Source organism: Pundamilia nyererei, unplaced genomic scaffold (assembly GCF_000239375.1).
Source record: "Pundamilia nyererei isolate P.nyererei 1_Seehausen unplaced genomic scaffold, PunNye1.0 scaffold00023, whole genome shotgun sequence".
NCBI lineage: Eukaryota > Metazoa > Chordata > Actinopteri > Cichliformes > Cichlidae > Pundamilia > Pundamilia nyererei.
The window spans coordinates 739,321-760,388 of NW_005187424.1; the positions used below are offsets into that span (position 1 = coordinate 739,321).

At 41.6% G+C, this 21,068-nt stretch overlaps 1 protein-coding gene across 1 annotated transcript in view; it reads left to right on the top strand.

The window, feature by feature from the left end:
* Positions 1 to 9,221: 9,221 nt before the first annotated feature.
* The window catches only part of lingo3a (leucine rich repeat and Ig domain containing 3a), a 31,215-nt gene continuing 19,368 nt past the window's right edge, over positions 9,222 to 21,068 (top strand). Inside the window, exon 1 of the mRNA XM_005727092.1 lies at positions 9,222 to 9,744. The gene's annotated coding sequence lies outside the window, so the exon portion shown is untranslated. The remainder of the gene's footprint in view (positions 9,745 to 21,068) is intronic.

The window sequence follows — 21,068 nt, forward strand, 5'->3', positions numbered from 1 at the left end:
TTAAAGGAACCCAATCAGAGAGCACTTCTTTAACGTGGACTCTTTTGTGGGAGGTTAGTTTTAAAGAAAGTCCTTGACCCATTGTCCAAGACCTCCAGTTACGCCTACATCCGGAAGCTGCTGCAGGAGTGCATGAATTTGCATCCGATTAAAAGTCAGTTTTATGAGTATTAGCTCCAGTCGCTTTAGTATGAACGAGGTGAGATGGTTAAAAATCCAAATACTTTAGTGTGTTTTGAAATCTTAACAAATGATACAATCTAGGTATGAAAGCTATTAGATTTTCATGTAGTTTTACTTTTGACAGTTGTAACACACAGACTTTAGTTCTGAGCAACTGTTCCAGCTGTGCACAAACAAGCATTTTAAAATATAATTTATTAGACAAAAGCATTAAATGCATAAGTGTAAAAATACTCCAAAGTCAGGGGAAGCTGTGCTGCAGGTCAAACTGCTCATCTAAAGTCAAACGCTTGCAGTCAGTGCCGCAGATGTTCCACAAAGATCTGTCATAAGTTTGCAGTGAATTTCTTTCCTGTTTTAAGTAAAACCTTAAGAATTTTTTTAATAAAGAAAAGTGGTTCTTCAGTAAACTGCAGCAGGGACTGACTGACCTCAAACTTTTAACAACAGAACCGGTAAGCATAAAGTAACTCTCCAGAAGTCCGGCCACATAGGATTTTAGAGCCCACATACTAAATATGCTTAAACGCCGCCCCCACCTTCCCCCCTCAAAAGTGGATGATGTAACTCATGGGGTTTGTCCTAGTATACACAAAAGACACTTTCTGAAGTAAACGAGGTTGGACTGATGATATTCTACCAGTTTTTCTAATTGATGTAACCAGTGAAAGTGCTGTATTTTGTACTGATTATACAATTTCACACCACGGTAGAGGTAAAAATGTACGTAGCACAAAAAACTACTTCAGGTTTTGCAGTGATGTTGAATGTCTTTACAAACTCTTGCACATAACGAACCGCAGCTGCTGATATTTCCTTCCACCGGAGAATGACCCATCAAAACTCTGCTTTAAAAGCACCTCCAGAGGTCAAAAACTCCACATGGTTCCTTTTAAGATGATCTTTTACTGCACCGAAAGTGAAGGAAGAAGAAATCTCTCCTTAATCGCTGGTTATTCTCTGTGGAGGCAGTTAAGCTTCATACCTTTCTACTTCTGGCTGCACTAATTTGCAAAGCAATATGACATAATGCAAGAAGTCAGAAGCTGCTTGAGGCCCACAGTCACTGCAGTCCTGCTTAGATAAACACTGCTGCGCAGTCAGAAACTGTGCAATCACACACACACACACACACACACACACACACACACACACACACACACACTCACACTTGTCTCTGTATTTACTGTAGTAAATATGGTCTCCTGCCCACATCCAAAGGGAAGTCTGTGTGTGTGTTGGTAGTCTCCAGAGTTCCTCCAAGCTGTCTCCTCTTCCTCCTTGCTGCTTCCCTCAGAGTCCCCATGGGTGCTGTTTATTTTCTCGTAGTCTGTCTATACTTTATTTACTCCTCCGTCCTTCACTCACTCCCCAAAGGTCAGCCTTTAGGGAAAAGCAAATGCCTCCGATGCGCCTCCTCCTCTTTCTGCTCACACATTTTTTCCCTTTGGGTTTTCAGGCTCCCTCAAGACCTTCATTCCTCCATCCTTTCCCATTCTCCTCTTCTCTCTCATGAGAGCCACCGCTAATCCAGAGCTCTACCTTCTCTCCATTACTTTATTTTTCTTACTGCTTCAGCTGAGCTCTGCTGAGTCACCAACCTTTGTCTGAGCCTGCGGTTGTGGGACTGTCCAGCCTACGCACACGCAAACACTGAAGCACCAACATATTACTCATCCTGCCTCTGCCTGGCTACAGCACGGATATCCTTACTTCTATTCATCACATCAGATTATAAAGAAGAGTTAATAAGCTTGCTTGCATAGACCAACTGCAGAAAGCCATGGTGGAAATAAGATGGGTCAGGCTACAGGTCAAAGATGATGACACAACTTAATGTTAGCACTTAATAAATGTATTCTCACTGTATTTCATGCCATAATGTTTGAAGCTTGTACACAAGAAATCCACATCTGGCTCTGACTTGTATTCTGTAGCACAATATGTTGCACACGCAGCATTTCCCATCATCTTTTGTCCTGTGCGTCTATTCCGACTGCAGGTGAGACAGATTAGAAAGCTGAAGACTGTTGACCTGTGCAGGGTGTACCCTCCCTCTCGCCCTATAACAGCTGGGATGGGCTCTCAGCAGTTAGGAAAATGGATGGATGGAACCTACAGCTCACATCACCCAGCCGGAGGCTTTTTCTGTCATTTTGTCCGTGTGTTTTTGTGGTTTCACGCCGATGGTGTGATGAATGTGCTGGCTGCCTGAATGTGTCTGCATTGTTAGCGAAGTACACGTGCCACCTCTGAGCTCACCTCACAAGCAGGAAGCCCATAGCAGAGAGACAAGCTGAGCAGCAACGATTACTCACGCAGCCTTTTTCACATCTAACACTGTGCCTTCGTGGCTACTCATACTCACCTTCACACACACATACACACGGAGTTACTGTGTGCGGCGCGGTTGCTCTCCTCGTCAGTTTCACGCAGGAAGCGGGTATGTTGATCTCAGCTTGAAAAGCCTGCAGAACAAACTTCCAACACTCACATGGACTCACTCACTTAATGACATATATTAATTAACAAAGATCCACTTCTCGTCTCGTGTGGCGTATTGCAGCACAAATGCAGTTTTCTGCCTGATCTTCTTACCCACTCAGAGATTATAGGACTCTGTAGAAAGACACAAAATCCTGCTCTCAGCTTTTGGGCTTTTTGCTAATGTGTTTACCAGCCTCTTTAAAGTGTTTCTCAGGTTATCATGAAAATTGTATTGACACTCATGGTTCCCAGAGGAAGAAGCCTTTCGACTGTTCTAATCTGACATTCATGAGGATGAATGGTAAAATCCTTTTGCTGATTGTTTAATCTGTCTATTTATAGGGAATAAATGGTCTGACCTTCAAAGACCCAACAACTCCCAGTTGGAAGGAAACAACAGAACAAGGACAGACCCACCCAGAGCTGAGACTAAGCAGCAGAACAAAAAGGCATCACGTGACACTTTTTTGCCAATCGGCTGGTGGATCTCAGACGAGAGCTCCCAATAATTTAGCACAAAGTCAGTCATCAAAAACAAGTCTAAAGCACCAGGACCTGACAATATGTACCCCTACTGGCCAAAGAAGATATCAGTGGTTAACAACAGACCCTCACCCAAACTGTCAATTCTCACGCCTGCGCTTTGGCTCTCAGGCATTACTGTACGCATTTCTTACTACAGTTTCTATCAAACTGTCATCATCCTGGCTGAGTCAATGGACATATGAACTTGTGTTTATCTGGTTCCAGATGTAAAAGTCACAGAATGAACCTGCTTAGCTCGAGTTACCTGTTCACATAGTTTATTTAAAAGCTCCGGGACCTTACTAGCTAAAACTCTGCACACTGTAAACATATCACACATCTGTATTTTGGAAAAACTTTGAGGAATTTTGTACATCTCAGGTGTGTTATTGAAGCTCACTGAAAACTAGAAAGAAATTAAATTTCACCATCATCAACCTGCCTGCACGCACACGGCGACAGAGAAGAGCTGTGTAGCTCATAACTCACAACTCTGTCTGTGTGACGATATATGTCGCTGAATGAACATCACTTGGCGCTGTCACAGGCTTTCCTCTTAGTAATTATTTTTTCTGAATAGGCCTTTTGCTCCTTTCATGTTTTATTTGGGGCATAAATGCATATATTCAACATTTTTGGGGTTGGGGCTGCCTCTCATCATCCCCATATATAGATATTCATACCTATATATATTTATATGTATAAAAACACAATGAGTTGTTTCTTACAGCCATATCAAGGTTGATTTTACTATGTTGGGAGGTAAATGAGGATTAAATACCTTCATCTTTATAAGCAGCAGTTGTTAAAGTGTGTATGACGGTTGTTGTGGATCTTTTAAAAAATATTACAAATTGTCATTTTATGGATTGTTTGCCTCTATAGGATGAACTGATACGCGATAGCCTTGGCAAGAAAAGGCAAAGGGTGATGAGGAGGAAGAGGAAATATTGTGAACAAAGATGCCCCTGAGACAGTCCAGCACATGGCAGCAGGGCGAGTAGGTATACTGTCAGAAACATAGTGAAATGACTGGGAAATGTGCAGAAGTTCCCACTGATGGGATTCACCATTCAAAAAAAAAAAACATGAGAACAGCAAAGCTAGGATGATTCTGGGCTTCAGGGTTTAGACAGACAACTAACCAGATGTATATGGGGTTAACGAGGAGCAGGAGAAGGCAGCTGGGATAGAGTGACGGCTGAATATTGCAAAGTATCAGAGGCCAGTATTGTACACCATTAGCTTGTTGTTTCCCTGTGCTAGTTTTAATTAGATCTAACAAAAGTGGATAGTGAGTCAGCTAATGGCCTTGACCCAAGGTGAGCTGAACTGCAGAGAGAAATAAAGCCTTAGTAAATACAGACGGCTTCTTTTTAGTTTGTATAGACAACAAGGTTGAAATAGCATGAAAGTAATTTTAAGGCCGATGTTATTAGCTACATATTCTGTCTTTGTCTCTTTCAGTTATGGTCGATAACTGTTTGAAAAAGGAGGTTTTCACAGTACTCTGAAGTCCTGTGAGAAGTTAAATACACCCTTACTTCAGGAATTAAGGGGGAAACTAGCAGCCAAGTGCTGCTGATCAAATGCACTTGAAGTGTGAGCACCTCTACAAAAGCAGAGGTTTTAACAGTCTGCAGGTCTGAACTATTCAGGTGTGTTAACTTAACACAACAAGCAAAGATATCAGCAATGATGCTAAAGGAGCAGCTTTTGGCCCCCATCAATGTTCAGAGAAACTGCAAAATGTTGGTCCATAATGCACAAAATCTAACACAGCATACAAGCACAAGCACCCTATCAACTGGAATCACTGACAATGGTCTGAGAACAATGAATAAATAAACAATGGGAACAATATAAATAAATAAAATGAGTATGTCTGATACAGGAATAAGCTGTAAATGTGGTTTCTTACATCCATTTTTTTTTCAGAAAAGCGTGAAGTACAACTAATGAGACACTTCTACTACATCGTAGCTCTCCTTGGGGACCTTATTACCGTATATGAATGTAATACATTTCTGTGACTGAGTGGCATATTTTGGATCTCGGGAACATGGCTGTGATTGTATGACTTTATTTTCGTTGCAAGTGAGCCCTTCACATAGAGAAAATAAAGGTAAGCAGTCCTTTCAGTTTGACAAATGAGTAGAAAGTCCTGGAGCTGATGTACAGCCGCCTCAGCCTGCACAGAAGGCAGGTGCATTGCATTCATGTTTTATGTATAACATATTTATCAACACTCGCCCCCTCAATACTTTTGTACTGCAAAAACTGTTAAAAATATTCTGCCAGAAAAGCCCTTGATACCCATAGAGCAGACTTAATTTTACCAGGTATGGTGATCGTTGCTCTGCTGCGATTATGGCGAAGCTTTCAGAGGTCACCGTACTACAAGCTACTGCAGTTCAGAAGTTTGGATTTAAAAATGCAACAAGCAGTATTATATATACATCCAGTATTTGTGTGGAGAGCGTCAGCATGCATAGTCCACACATGCAGAGAGAAATCAGCACAGGAAAGCCCCATCGTGTGCGTCTAAGACAGCAAAGCAGACTGCAGATGGGATGAAACGTAGCACAGCTGCCATTTTCACCTGGATATGACACTCCATGACTGCCTCAGGCTTAGATTTATTCCCTGCTAAAACGCAGCAGTGAAATGTAAAAGATGTGTGAGGATGCCCGAAGGAAGACTGCAAGACTTCCAGCTCTTGTTGGCATTTGAGCCCATTTAGGAATTCTAGCATTTGAGTTAGGGATGAGTATAATGGGATAGCTGCAGTCCAGCCTGAAAACTGTAGATGTACAGCCTCTCTTAGTTCAGATCCACAACATATGGTAATGTTATATTGTTATGAATTCCCCGTGATGCAATCTGTTTTGCACATCAGGAGACTGCATGGAGATCACGGTCCACTTAACATCGACGGATCCTCTGTGGAGGTCGTCAAGAGCACCAACTTGGTGTTCACCTGGCGGACAGCCTCTCCCGGTCCCTCAATACCAGCTCCATAACTAAGAAGGCCCAACAGCGTCTCTACTTCCTGCAGAAGCCGAGAAAAAAACATCTCCCAACACCCACAGAGGGACTATCAAGAGCTTCCTGAGCAGCTGCATCGCTGCCTGGTATGGTAACTGCACCATATCAGATCGCAATACCCTACAACGGATAGTGAGAACAGCTCAGAAGATCATTGGAGCCTCTCTTCCCTCCATCACAGACACTTATCTCTTAAAAAAGAACAAAAATACTTTTGAATTAATATCAGTAGAATAAAGTAGAATAAAGGACAAAAACAACTATCTGGAGTGCTGGCCATCTTCATCTTTGGGGTACCTTCTGGTGCAAGTAAAAAAAAGAAGATTTTCTTTGTCATTTCTTTTCAGAGATGACAAACATCATCTAAGATTTAAAGAGCACGAGCTTCATTCTGCACTCAGCATGGACTGAAAATTCAAGCTTTGTTGTAGTTTCAGCCACCTGGCACACCATCCCTCTCCCCTCAGTCTCACTGTAGAACAACAGTGTAGCAGCTGTTGCTCAGTTAGGCTGGGCTGGTGGTTGGCTAGAGTTTATGATTTAATGTGCTGCTCATTTGTTTTCTCGTGGAACAAGATACTAAACCCCAAATTGCTTCCCTTTGTTCCTACATGGAGACCTCTGCTCACTGATGGTTGTCATTTTGGGAATACAGGAAGCTGAACTGGAACAGGATAGTTGAGGACCAACATGGATTTAACACTTATTTACCAGGACTATTTATAAACTGTAAGAGAGCCAGAGAGTTAGTTCCCCATTTTCAGAAACTCAGGATCTAATTGAACAAACAGACATAATTTTAAATATAGGAATTATTTGTTATTCTTGAATTCAGTTAGTGACTGAAGTCTAGATCCCGTGGACACGAAATACTGTTTCCTCCCTTATCTGCACTGCCAGGCCTTTACAGCAGCTACCTTAGTTACTGCTTGATTTTGTGTCTTTCTTCTGTATTTTATATTTAATAACTGAAAAGCTGCTCTCTCAGCTCCACGTTAGGTTGGGGATTGAAGAACATCACTTTTCTTCACCTTGAGAAACTCTTGGGTTGCATTTGCTTTATGCTTTGGGTCTTTATTTTCTGCACTGTGTCAGATAGTTTTGCAGCGTTTGGTTGAATCTGAGCAGAGAGTACAGCATGGTACACTTCACATTTCATCTTACTACTATTATCACATCATCACTCCATTAAATGGCTGCCTTCTGATGTACCTGGGGTTCTGTTAGATCTCAGAAAAACTGCTTTTATTACTAGACATCTTGGACATGGAATAATTTACAGAAAGACCGAAATTTAAACATGCCTTTAGAAGTATAACGAGGAATGCAGTGAAAGATTTGTGGATGTTTCTTTTATAAAATCACTTAATGATTTAACATTTTATGTTATGGGTATATTTATATTGTGTTTTAAGCTGTGGTTTTAGATTTTATGTATCATTTGTAGCATTTTTAGATGCTTTAGGTTGTATGGCTGCAACCTCAGTCAGGGCTATCTCGTAAAAGATAATGTGATCTCAGTGGGACTTCCTGGCAAAATAAAGGTAATAATAATAATAAACAGTAGTGGCTATACATCCTTATAGTATAATATTGGCTCCAGCAATGATATGTTATTGCTTTTCATGTTTCTCTCCTTGCCCAGACTTTTCCCATCATTCTAGTACAAGATTTTTATGTATTTTCAGAAACCTGCAGGCTCTTTTAGATGTCTCCTGGTAAATGTGTAATGGGACCTCCGTGAGTGTAGCTAGTGGTTTGCATTTCATTGTTCTCTGTATTTGAAAAACACTTTTGTAGAACTTTTAGTAAATTATAGAGCTTGACAATGATACACTCGTCTCCTCAGCAGTGATCTTATCTTGGTCAGATAATTGTCAACTATGGAAAAAATTCTGTCTTCATCCACTTTACCTCCTTTGGTTTTTGAGTCTTTTGGTGTTGCTCAGCTCGCCATTCCTTCTTTTACGAATGAACTAAATTATTGATTTGGCCCTCCTAAAGCCTTTTCTATCTCTGATAGCTTCTTGTTCTCGTCAAATACAGAAATTACAACGAAAAACTCTAAAATACAAACTCGACACTTTAACTTCAGATTTGATTTCTGCTTCATTTGTCATGAAATAAAAGGGGAATGGGCTTCATCTGGCCATGAAAACTGCAATCAATGGTCCAATAAATAATGTGCCTCAAAAATGGGAGCCTGTGTATAAAAACTACTGTAATTTTCAAAGATTTAATGCACAGTTGTTGTAATAATTAAAGCTGAAAACCTGCACTTCAATCACTTCGTGTCTATTTGATTTAAAATCGATTGCAGTGGTGTACAGGGCCAAAACTATGAAAACCGTGTCAAACAAATATAGAACTAGCTGTAGATGCAAGGACGGCCTCGTACAAAAACCACTTGTCTTTGCAGATCTCTACAACTCTGCAGGGTTTTACTGTCCTTCGGCTCATTGTTTTGGCTTTATGGTCAGAAATATTTTCTGCTTTCATTCATTCTCACTGCTAGTTTCAAGTAGCAGCTCTAGCAACTGTTTACAAGTAGGCTTTGGTAAATCCACTGCAGAACACCTGCTTACTGTTTAATGAGAGACCCCTGGCGAGCTGGTGGAGGACAAAAACGGAGCTAACAGTAGAATTTTTATAGATATTTCTATTAGCTGGGCGGAAATAGCCTACCTTAAATTGGATGTTGTTTACTACATCATAAGAAGTTTAGGGTATTGCCGAGGAAAGCGAGACTATAGTTTAAATACATGAAAATAAAATAAATAAATAAAAATCTTAACCAAACACAAACTGAATAAATCAAATAGTAAAATATTGTAGTAGAAACGAATAATTTTGAAATGTACTGAAATGTATTTCATCATTAATACATTTCAATTCAGCTGAGGTGGGCTGAATTTCTAAGCAGGTGACTCTTTTCCGTTTTTATTCATGGAACGTGAATGCAGCGCAAAACTGCCCGAGTACGAGAGCGAGAGAGAGCAGATGAGCCCCAATGATCAGAAGCCGGGTCTTCTTTCAAACACACACACACTCATACACACACTTCGCTCTACATCCCTCACACACAAATGCCAGCACACTCACACAAACGCGATCCAGTAACCACAGCTCCATCAGTCCAACCCGCTCGCTAGTGGCTGCCTTCGCCGACACGCAGAGCCGTGGCAGGAGCTCCTGCTGGCTCTGTAGCACAAAGCAGAGGTGAAGGGGAATCCGGGGACTCAATTTGGGAGGCAAGAGATAATTCCGCGACATTGCTGGGAGGAGCAGAGAACGGTGAGGGAAGGTGAGTGAATGCACTTCGGTCCAGCTGCTGCTGCTGCTGCGGGAAGAGGAGGAGGAAGAAGAAGCCCAGCATCTGGAGAAGCTGGAGGACCAGCACTGTAACATCATCCTGCACAGACTCGGAGGAGACGGCCAGCGGAGACCAGGGTACCTCCAGGCTCAGATGTGGAGGGAGAGCCGGTCAACTTGTACTCCTGGGTGAGTCAAGTGCCATCTTTTCTTGCAATCAAACAAACACTTTTCCACACTCCTCTGTGATCCATTAATGTGCCACGAAACGAGACCGTGCACATGGCGTTTATCATTTGTGTCCCTCTTCTTTGCTGCATGTGTCTTTCACTCGTTCTTCCACTTTGCTATATTCAACTCGCACCTTAACAGACAACCTGATGAGCACAAGGCTGCACCTGTAATCATCCACACATCCCATCCCCTCAGACACTTCTCACTCTGTTATGGTGCATTCCCGGCTGATTGATTTGCTCTCTAACTCAGTTGGACATCAGGTCTCATTATCTCGTGCTTTTCTATTGTCAACCTCGGGATGGTGTGCTAGTGCAACCATGCAAGCAGAGCCACTGTGTGTGTGTCATTGGTTACCATTTGTCAATTAGGTTTTGATGATCTAAACGAAGGAAGGGGGGAGGCAGCCTTTGATCGATCCCTGCAGTTGTCTCGGTGTGAGAAGCTCGGTGCCTGTCCTCCGCCTGGCATGTCTTAAACCCTCTGTCGGTGTTTGCTCAGCCCTCTCCCAGCTCTGTTTTTACTGCGCCTCTGCTCTGTTCTTAGTGCAGTCTCTGGAAGACGGATGATTATTTTAGGAAAACTCTGAATATAGTTTTGCTTTAATATCTTTCCTCCTCTGGTCCAGCAGTGCTTGCATACATACTGTAACTGGCTGCTTTGTTGCTGAAATTGCACATTTGATGTGTTTCTGTTTTTAAGATAGTACAGGAGGGAATTGTAATTCCTGTGAGTTTGATCATCTGAGTATTTTGGGGGTCACTTGTTGACAGAGGAGGATAATGAGATGCAACAAAGGTCCCTGAAAGTACTCGAGTCCAAGCCTTTCGGACTACCCTGTTTTTATACCGTGACATTCACATCTCTCAGCCACAGGCGCACATTTATTACATTGATTCAGTCAGTCTGAGACTGGCCCTTTCAATGATTTTTAACTGTAGTGTCACTGCATGCTTGCCCCAGTTAATTGGTCACCGTTAAACCAATAAGAGGCGGGTAGAGAGCCGCAGAGTCGGTAATTTCACCAACATTCAAATGAAAATCATTTAAAACACCATGTTCCCTCTTTTCATGCGCTGTGACTGAAGAATTATGTTTGGTGTCCTGCAGTGGGGTGCCTTAGCTTTTGTTCAGTCACTGGCTGCTTTCAACCTGTTGAAGTGTCCTTGGACACTGGGTTCATGTTCGTCACTGGTTCATACAGTAAGGGTCACATTGCAAATGCTTAATCTGCTTAAGGTACTCTAGGTGCAGTTCCTTTAACATCTTACATTCTTATTAATCCCAGGATTATTACTGGATTTATGCTGTGCATTTTGTGCCTCCATGTGTCATCTTATAGATCTCTGCTGAGAGCAGTTACTTAAAAAAAAAAAATCAAGAAAAAACAGCAACTAAAGTGAAGGCAATTATGAAACGGCTCTTAATGGTACCCGAGGTGCCACTTAGCCTCCTTATTTGACAGATTTATGTGTCAGTAATGAAATGTCTGCAAAGTTCCTCAGAGTGCGTTATTAAAGCAGGCCTGTTAGCCTTGTCCTTTACTACGCCTACACTTACCTTCTCATTTTGAACCTTTCTGTTGCACATAAAGCTGTCATCCAAGCTCAACAGTCACATTGGCTCAGCTTAACAGTGCCTCATTGTTTTCAACTCCACAGTATTTATGAGGGCAATAAAACAGAGATGCATCCACTGTCAGCAAGATGAGGGCATCGCTGCTCTTACAGGGAGGAGAGTGCAGAGGGAGGAAAAGGGAGGAGGAGGCATGCGATGCGGGACTGAAAGGAGAGAGTGCTCCTGCGAGTGGCTGTCCGATACCTGCAGGCAGGCTGGCGTGTCATCTGTCTGCGTTAAGATGTCCAGCTGGAATGATCGTCGGCCTGCGTCCGCTGGCCGGCCTCCCACAGACTACTGTAATGCCATTACAGACATTCAGACGGGGCTGTAACCTTAATGCAGAGCTTAGAGAGCACGTGGGCATTACAAGTCTTTTTTAAAAATGAGATTTCTTCATTTCGCATTTGTTGTGACATTAGTGCCTGGTTGACCTCGTTACCTTAGAGCAGTAGTCCTATTTTGCCAGATGGACCACAACAGCCCTGTCAGATCAGTCCAATCGCATCCTCGAACTGAGTGCAGTTGGGATAAAATCTGACCAAAAAGATGGATTTTATTCACCTTCTAGTTGAAGGGAATTTTATCAATTTATCTGTTACTATTAGCTAATTCTGTACTCTGTCAGATGGCTAATCCTTTATTTAACATGTTAAACCAAATATTCCAGCTGCCTATCGCCACTTTTAGCTATTTTAAATAATATTTATAGTAGGGATCTAATGATGTAGCTCGGAGATTAGACCTGCTAGTGCTCACAGAGCACTGGCTTGAATTTAATGAAACTTACACGCAATGATCAAGGTCAAGGTCATTCTGCTTGTCACAAAAAACACTCCTCTTAGAGTAATGCTCAGCTTGTAGTTTCCTGTGTGTGACTGTTTGCAATCCTCCTTGACTTTTTAATAGATTTAAAATTTCATTAGTTTATAAAATACCTCCAACCAATGACTGCGAAGCCTATTACTTTCTTTCTGTACCTCACACATTATAATGACCTGTGAATTGTGATGATCATGAGTCGGACGAGCTACTACATCAGTGACGTTCTGGATTAATCATTTATTCATTACTTATAGAGGGTAAGATTTCCTTTATTCATCCCTGTAGGGAAGCTAGTTCTCTTCTTGTAACCCATCCTTATATTAGTAGTAGTTGCCAGCCACCGTGCCTTGTTCGAGAGCACATGACAGGAGAAAAAGTCCTGTATGTTTTTTTGATGCTGGGGGAAACTGGAGCTCCTGGAGCTATGCATTATACTATTTCACTGTTTATATATTACATTCAACTAACTATTTTAAGATTGCTCGAGCAGCTTGACAGTCTTTACGTAACCGTGGTTGCTGCAGAAACACCTGTGTCCCCTGGATGGCAATTACTGATCTCAATATATCACCTTATGAATGTGAACTGATCTTCAAATGGCATCTAGAATAATTTAGTGAAATTAGACTCTTGCATGTGTGTGAGTGTGTGTGTGTGTGTGTGTGTGTACCTTTTTCCAGGGCTTAATCAAGGCCAAATGTGAGCGTTTTTATTCAAAATTATGCTCCCTGACCTGCGGAAAATAGGCTGAAGCTTTAGACGAATTAGTACGGCAGTGCAGTCATGAAGTGCCACACGCTGCAGTTTGTCATTGCAGGGCTGCTTATTTATGTGACTCTAATGGAGCCGCTAGTAACTACAGAGGCTTTCGTTAGATTTTTTTAAAAGCCATAGAATCAAAGCCAAAGAAATAAATCAACCCAGAACAATACAGATGCAATTTCTGTCACGGCCCACTCAGAAAATATATCTACCTTCAGTTTAAAACTACATTAGCTAATGTATTTTCTTTTTATTGCACAGCCTATTTATAATACCTCAACTTCTTGTATCATCTGTGTACTTTTGAAATTTTGCTCGTTTAAGCTGATGATGATTTTTCTAGAGTGACTTTGGAGGACACAGGCGAGATCCAGAGAGGAAGCGATGGCATGAGAGAAGTGGTTTTTGCACTCTGGATGCTGCATATTTTATGTTTTCCGCGGCCTCTGGATGAAAGAATGTGTGATGAGACGGTCTTAGTAGTTACGTAAATAATAAGAGGAATCAAATGAGTCTCACGAGTGTCTGATTTTACACAGTTAAGAGGAGTTCAGAGATCACACTTTGTCTCATGCTTCTTGCATGAAGTCAGTTTGTTTGCCCAGCGCTCCTTAGGATGAGAACGTTTGTGGCGATGAATGCTTGACACCAGGCCAGCTGGATCTAAAAATGAAATCATCTATAAAACAACACAGAACAGAGAGATCAACTATTTAAACCTCTAATGTGTCTGAGCTGATACTGAACGTGTGTGTCAGAGAGCAAAGAGTCTCCATCACTGAGCTGTGCTAGGGCTTGAAGAGGAGGGTTTCTGGGGAGCTTATATACTTGTCAGACTCTCCGCCTCATTTCATTTTATGTATTTCTGCTGCTGCTGGCAGCTTAAAGTGGTGCGACCGGACGGCTATAAAACAAAATTTCTCAATATGGATCGACAATCATGGCTGAGATTGCTGGAGAAAATGGAGTTCAGGGCTCCTGCTCGGTGTCTCATCAGAGATGTTATCCTTAATAGCGTAAGAAATTATTTAAACAGGACTCTGAGGACTGCATATGGCAGTTCCTCAAAAAGAATGTCCTTAAATCAAGAATAATCCATCTGTCCAGTCAAAAGTAATACATGATATATCATTAGCATAGCATTAGCAGTCTTGAATAAAGTAATAAGTGACACAGATAACTGTTTATTCAAGTTTTAAATTAGGTTTTAAATTGTATGCCAACTTCGTTCTGCTATTAAAAACGTAAAACATGGGCTCACTGTTGTGCCATCTTTGGGCAGTCTGGTATGAAAACTGTCCTTTTACATCTGAGATATAGATTCTGCATTTGACATCACTTGTTATGAGTTATCAGATGAAATGCTTGCAAAAGGAAACAACTAACCAGAGTAAATGTAAATGTATACTGTAATATTGGTTACCTGTCCTTTCTAACTGCTCAACCACCACCATAACACTTTATTCTCAGTCATAGCACTGAGAATAAAGTCACAGGAGTGATCAGCCTACCAAAATTCTCTCAGGAGGTCACAGAAGAACCAGAACAACATCTAAAGACCTGCAGGCATCGTCTGGCTCTGTTAAGGTCAGATGTCATGACTCAACCATAAAAAAGAGACTTGGCAAAAATGGCATGCAAGGAGAACACCACATCTGCCAACAAACATCTGGATGACCTCAGAGACTCCTGGGAAAATCTTCTGACTGATGAGACAGAAGGTGAACTTTCTGGAAGGTTTGAGTCCCGTTACATCTGCATCAGACTAACAGCGTTTCATAAAGAGAACATCCCAGCAGCAGTCGGTGGTAGTGATGGTGTGATGGTCTGGGCTGCTCGGTTTCTTCAGGACGACTCGCTGTAACTGAGGGAACCATGAATTCTGCTCCATACCAGAAAACCCTGAAGGAGGATTTCTGCTCATTACTTCATGTCCTGAAGCTCAAGGGCACTCAACAGTGACAAGTCCACCTCTGAATGGCTCAAACAACAAATGAATGTTTTGGAGAATCCAAGTCAAAGTCTGGACTTAAATCAGACTGTGCTGCTTCTGCGTGACCTTAAAGACGTTCATGTTGGAAAACCCTCCAATGTGTCTGAAGGTATCACAAACATTGCAGTTCTTGCCGCCAAGGGTGGAATAGCCAGTTATCAGGTTCAGGGGGTAATTACTTTGTACACAGTGCAACGGTAGGCTTGGATAGATTATTCCATAATAAATACATCTTTTTGAATTTTCATTATTTATTTACCTGTGTTATCGTTATGTAATATTACAATTTGATGATAACCTGAAGAATGCCAGTGTGACAAGTAGGCAAAAAAGTAAGAAATCAAGAAGGGGGCAAACACTTTTTGCAGCACCTTAATTCAGTAGCATGGAAACACTCATCTCTGAAGGGCACCCGGTTGTTTTCATCTCACTGCAGAATCCTAAAGCATTATTTGTCTCCTTTGTTCAGGACGTGTTGAGAAACGTTTTGATTCTTCAAATGAAAAAGTACCCAGACTGTAAGAGATGTTAACTCTCTGAATACAGCTTGTTTTAAAAGCTGCCTTTTATCTATTTTACCCGTAACTCTCACATCATAAATTCACATTTAGCCCAAAGTAGAGTTCATGTTTTCAAAAGGATTTCAGAGTGTTTTTCTAAACACATCAATGGAAAATAACTTGCAGATAAAAATGTAAATTTACCTTTTCTACCTTGTATAAAGCGACTGATAGATTCCAGAAATATTATTACTTCACGCTTCGAGGGGCATCAGTCTTTCCAGCTCTGTCATTAAACTGCATTTGCAGCAGCTGAGCCAGGCGGTCGCGGCTTACTGTATCTGGGACCACTGCGTCAAGCCAGCTGTGTCCTATGGGCTGACTCAAGTTACACATATCTTTCATACCACAGACCCTGCACATGAGATCGCTTCATAATCAGCTCTCTTAAATTATGTAACTACGAGCAAGATTAGATTAACGCATGAGTGTTTGCAGTCGCGACGTTTTCCCATTTTTCTTGCCCTCACATGCATTAAAACACATCACGATTAAACTGCAATACCTAATTAAACTTCCGCAGCTTTATTTTCAAGCACACCTGCACACCCTCATCCAGTCAACATCATCCACTAATTAATATTTAAGTGCTTAATCAAATGTACCTTTTTTCCCCCCTTTATAGTGTTCCCTCAGTCCAGATACAGTTGATGACTTTGGCTTAATGAGACCTTCATGTGTAGTGGTCAGAGTAGAGTATCAAGGAAGGGATTAATTAATCAGTCTTCAAATAGGTCCTGATGTTCACAATAGTTAAGAGTGTGTTCGATCCAGCTGATCTCTGAAAACACTCAGTTAAGTGTTTGCGCGGTGATGCTTATCTTTATATATTTAAATAGTGGCAATGCACATTAATTAACACGAGTGCTTTGGTACATCATGAAAGATTTGGCCACAAATGCTTATTTTCATCTACAGTCACATGGCACATAAACATCCATGCATCTGTATTCAGTTCAGTTGCATCTATATAGCACCAAATCACAACAACAGTCATCTCGAGGCGCTTTATATTGTAAGGTAAAGACCCAGCAATAATAATGTTAATGTTAATAATAACATTCATCCATCCATCCATCCATCCATCCATCCATCCATCCATCCATCCATCCATCCATCCATCCATTCGCTTCCGCTTATCCTTCCCAGGGTCGCGGGGGGCACTGGAGCCTATCCCAGCTGTCATAGGGCGAGAGGCGGGGAACACCTGTACAGGTCGCGAGTCTGTCGCATAACGTTCATACATGTTTATTCAATTCAGGGCTGCTAAATTAGATATATTAATATATCCCAGCCGGCAGTGAGGGAGCTATGAAGAAAGTAGCAAAGAGCTAAATCGAGAAATATAAAAACAAATAAGATACAAAAGCTGAGATGATCAGGAATGGTAAAACTGTGGCATAACCATACGACAGTTAACAATACATTGAATGAAGGACATAAGCACAATTACTAAAGCAAAGACAAATTATCATCGAGTCACACGGATGTTGGCTTTTGGATAGTATTTCAAGACAGAGTGTACTTTCTGCAAGCAGTATTTACAATTCTCTGTAGAAAATGATAAACGGTTATTTTCTTCTCGAGCACTCAAAGCTCTTTATACAACACTGCTCATTCACAGAAGCACTTTCTTTCTACGTCCAAGTGATTTCTGTCTAACAGTCACACTCCGATAAGCAACTCTGGGTTCAGCATCTTCCCCAAGGATACTTTGGCATGCAGACTGGAGCGTCCAGGGATCGAACCACCAACCTCCTAATTAGTAGATGACCTGCACTACCGCCTCTCCCGAGCCACAGCCACCTGCTTAAATACTTAGTAGATGTGTTTAATTTTGCTCAAACACTTGGATATCTGCACGTTTGGCAGTGTTTTCCCAGTTTAATGTATTATATTTTGTTGAAATTGTAAAATGATGATGCTCATTCTTATGTAACGAGCCTTTTTGCAGATTTTGATGGGGTCCGACGTTGTTGTTTCCAGCTGGTGAGCCCATAGTGCATATCGTAGCGTAAAATTGTTCCAGATGTGTATAAAGTTTGCCAAGCTGAACTGGATTCAGTTGACATCTTGTGTTTTTCACAGGAGCTATGAATCTGTTATTATGTCTAAGTGATTGCATCACTGCAATAGATGGCTTTCTCTCTGCTACTTCAACATCTTGGCCCGGATCAGCTAATTTTGCATTTATATCAAGATCAGTCGAGCAGAATATGAATACTCCGGCCCATCGCTTCCATGTCTACTTTCATCCGTGGAGCTTTTTTAGGTATTGTCTGTTTCTCTTACTCATCCTCATTAAATAATTGTTCTTTGAACCTACTAAAGCTATTTTAAATATCCGACTGAACCGTCTGTATAAATGAAGACTAAACACTCACGCCTCTTTGCATCTTCAGCTCACTCCACGACCTCCAACTCTCCTCTCTGTCTGCTCCGCGGATCACGCTGACAGAACTAAAGCTGACTTTTATCTCCTTTTCAGCTGTTGAACATAAATCAGATAATCAGTTGATCAAATCATTTTCCTGAAGTGGAGATCAGTGGAACAGGGAGATGAGATTGAACTGCGCAGTCAGGCTGCTCCTTCCTTTTATCCTCGCTTCACTTGCCTTATGTGTTGCGTCTTTTGTAGTATATTTTTGCTAGCTTGCGTGCACTTTAGTTGCTCCCTATAGAAACAAGAAATGGGAGCATTCGAACTGTAATTTAAACCTTGTTTATGCATGATTTCAAATCAGTGAACTTCACTTTCGGAATTGAATAACTGTTCATTCACGTGCTCATTGGATGATCCCATTTCCCGAGCTGATGAATCCTTCCTTCCAATGTGGAAACATTTTATTGTCCAGTTTTCGCTTAAATAGTGACTCGGAAATATGTGTAATGTTTCATTTCAGGTTGTATTTTTCAACACCTGCCAAGGACCACATACGTTTTTCTATTATGGCTTTATACGTAAAACCTTAGAACTGAGAGAGGGTGTGCTTTCTTTTTACTTGATTACTTCTGGTCTGGGAACAATGAGTCTCCAGCAGTTTGCAGGTTTTGTGACAGCAAATTGGACACAGCAAAGCTAGCGGCCTCCCCCTGTTTTCAGTTAATGTAACCTGATGCTGCCTCCAGCTCAAACAAAATTAAATATAATTCTCAAAAGAACCTAAAAGAAGCTTTCAAGCATTTTTTAAAATTGAAATTTGGATCATAATTAGGAAGTGTCAAATAAAGGAATGGATTCGTGGATACAGCTCTAACTACTGGCTAACTTCTGCTCCCTAAATATATTCAAGAGACTCCTCATTTTTCAGATTTTGATCACCAGAGGTAAAAGAAAATTATTCCTCTTTAATAAATCAAAGGAGGTGACACTGAAGTCAAGTAAGACATATCAGACGTTACTGTGTTCATTAGAGCGTTTGAGCTTGTAGCTCGAAGGTGTTACGGCCGTGTGCCAGTGTAATACATAATTATGGAGATGTTAGTTTGAGCTGGTTTCCTTTTTCAAATAGTTTAACAAGATATAGAAATACCTCCACTTTATGAAAATGCTGAAGCTTTTTATAATGCTGAGAATTAAAGGTTAATTGATTTTTATTTACGCATGCCTTGTTAATATTAGTCCACTTAAAACAGCAGCTATAGCAGAGTCCATAAAAGATGACCCTACTTGCCGTGCACTGAGAAGCAAGTGTGTTATTTTCATGCAGTGGTGGAGAGAGGGACAGTATATTTATAGGGGGAAGCTTTTTTCCAGGCTGTCATCTGAAAGGAAGAAAATCTCTCCCTGTTTTCTTCCTGCCTGATTTGAACTAATAAATGTGCAGCTGTAAATGTCCGTGTGTAACCGTGACAGATGGGCGTGATGAGATTGGGCTTAACAGACTGTGGTTCCTCTCATCTTCCCCCCCTTTGTGGGAGTGTACGGATTCGGTTTGCCTGTCAGACGTGTTTGATCAGAAGTAGTCTGCTGAGATTCTTTGCTTTGAACTAAATCACAGCTGTGGCAAGTTTCTTTTCTGTTGTTTAGGTCAATACCTTATGGAGGCTATACTCTACTCACAGAATAGCTGGAACATGGTGGGTACATTTTATATGTGGAGGTGGATTTCATGCTGCTTCTTAGAATTATGGGGTTATGTTTGTCGGTATAGATCACAATCTGTAGATCTGCGTAGCTATAAATATCCGTCCATGCGACTGTGCTGCTGCCTATGTACACAAGTGCATCGTTGCTCATGCTCTGTCACATTTTCGAGCTCTGACAGGTGTACTCTCTGATGTGTGCTGTTTGCCACACTTTCGGGCGAAAAGGACAAGCCCGTTCTGGACATCAGGAGAATGTTATGAATTTATTATGCGAGCCAGACGACTACTGTTGCTTTACCCGTCTTCACGAGCCTGTCGCTCGTCTGTTTTGAATTATTCATCTTTTTTTTTTTTTTTCTTGGAAAACATTGATCACAGAATCAGGGATCAGCTCGCCTGCCTGACAACACACTGTCACAGCCTCTTTCACCTATTTCAAAGGCAGCCCTGCCTGCTTCCTTTTGCCTCTGTCAGCCTATTGTATGCATGCATACTGTCGCTTTCCTTCAAAGAACTCCTCTGCATCTCACTTTTGTCCCACAATCAAATCCTTCACAACCAATCCCTCATCAGAACCACTTTCAGTTTATCTCTCGACTGTCTCAGTGTGAGGAAGGCAGCATCTGCATCCCAGAGTAAACAGTTTCAAAAGAGCCTGTGAATAATTTGTATGTCTGACTGTAGCTGTGGTTCAGCCTGTTTGCACGGGTGAGGTTTTTAGCTTTTTTTTTTCTTCTTCTCCTTCTTTTTTTGGTGTGGCACAGTGTGTGCCTCTTACTCCATCCAGCATGCTGTTTCATCCCGGTACATCCGATGCTGAGTTCCTGCGTGATGCCAGAACAGATTTATGTTTAATGTGCAGGCAGGACCCAATTACTGGGTGCCCAAAGCTATGCCTAGAGACTTTAAAGAGGTCCCTTTGCATGGCAGATAAAAGGCCACGATGCCGTAATCCGCCTTGGACTTGGTGAGATGGCGAGGCATGGTGACCTCCTTTAAGGACACTCATTGCTCATCCTTCGCGCTTGTACCGTGAACAGTTGTTTGTTTGCTTTGGGGGTAAATCCCCCCCAGCTCCCAGCCCTTTCTCTCACTAAGCCTTCATCACAGGTGCTGACAACCTGTGTCATTGTTGACGCCATAGAAAGCCTCATCTGAGAGCCTGTACATGTTTTTTTTTTTTTTTGCAGAACTTATGTGTACCTTACAATTTCATTGTCAGTATGTAAGTGTTCAATTGGGTGCTCAGAGCGGTTCTATGGACAACGGCAGCAGCAGCACAGTCAGTGACAGATTCTCTTTTGAGTTCAGATTTACAACAGAGCGATAAGAGAGTGTGGCTGTCAACCACACACACACACACACACACACACACACACACACACACACACAGTCCACGTTCCTCTGAAGTGCCTCACTTTTGACAAATCCAT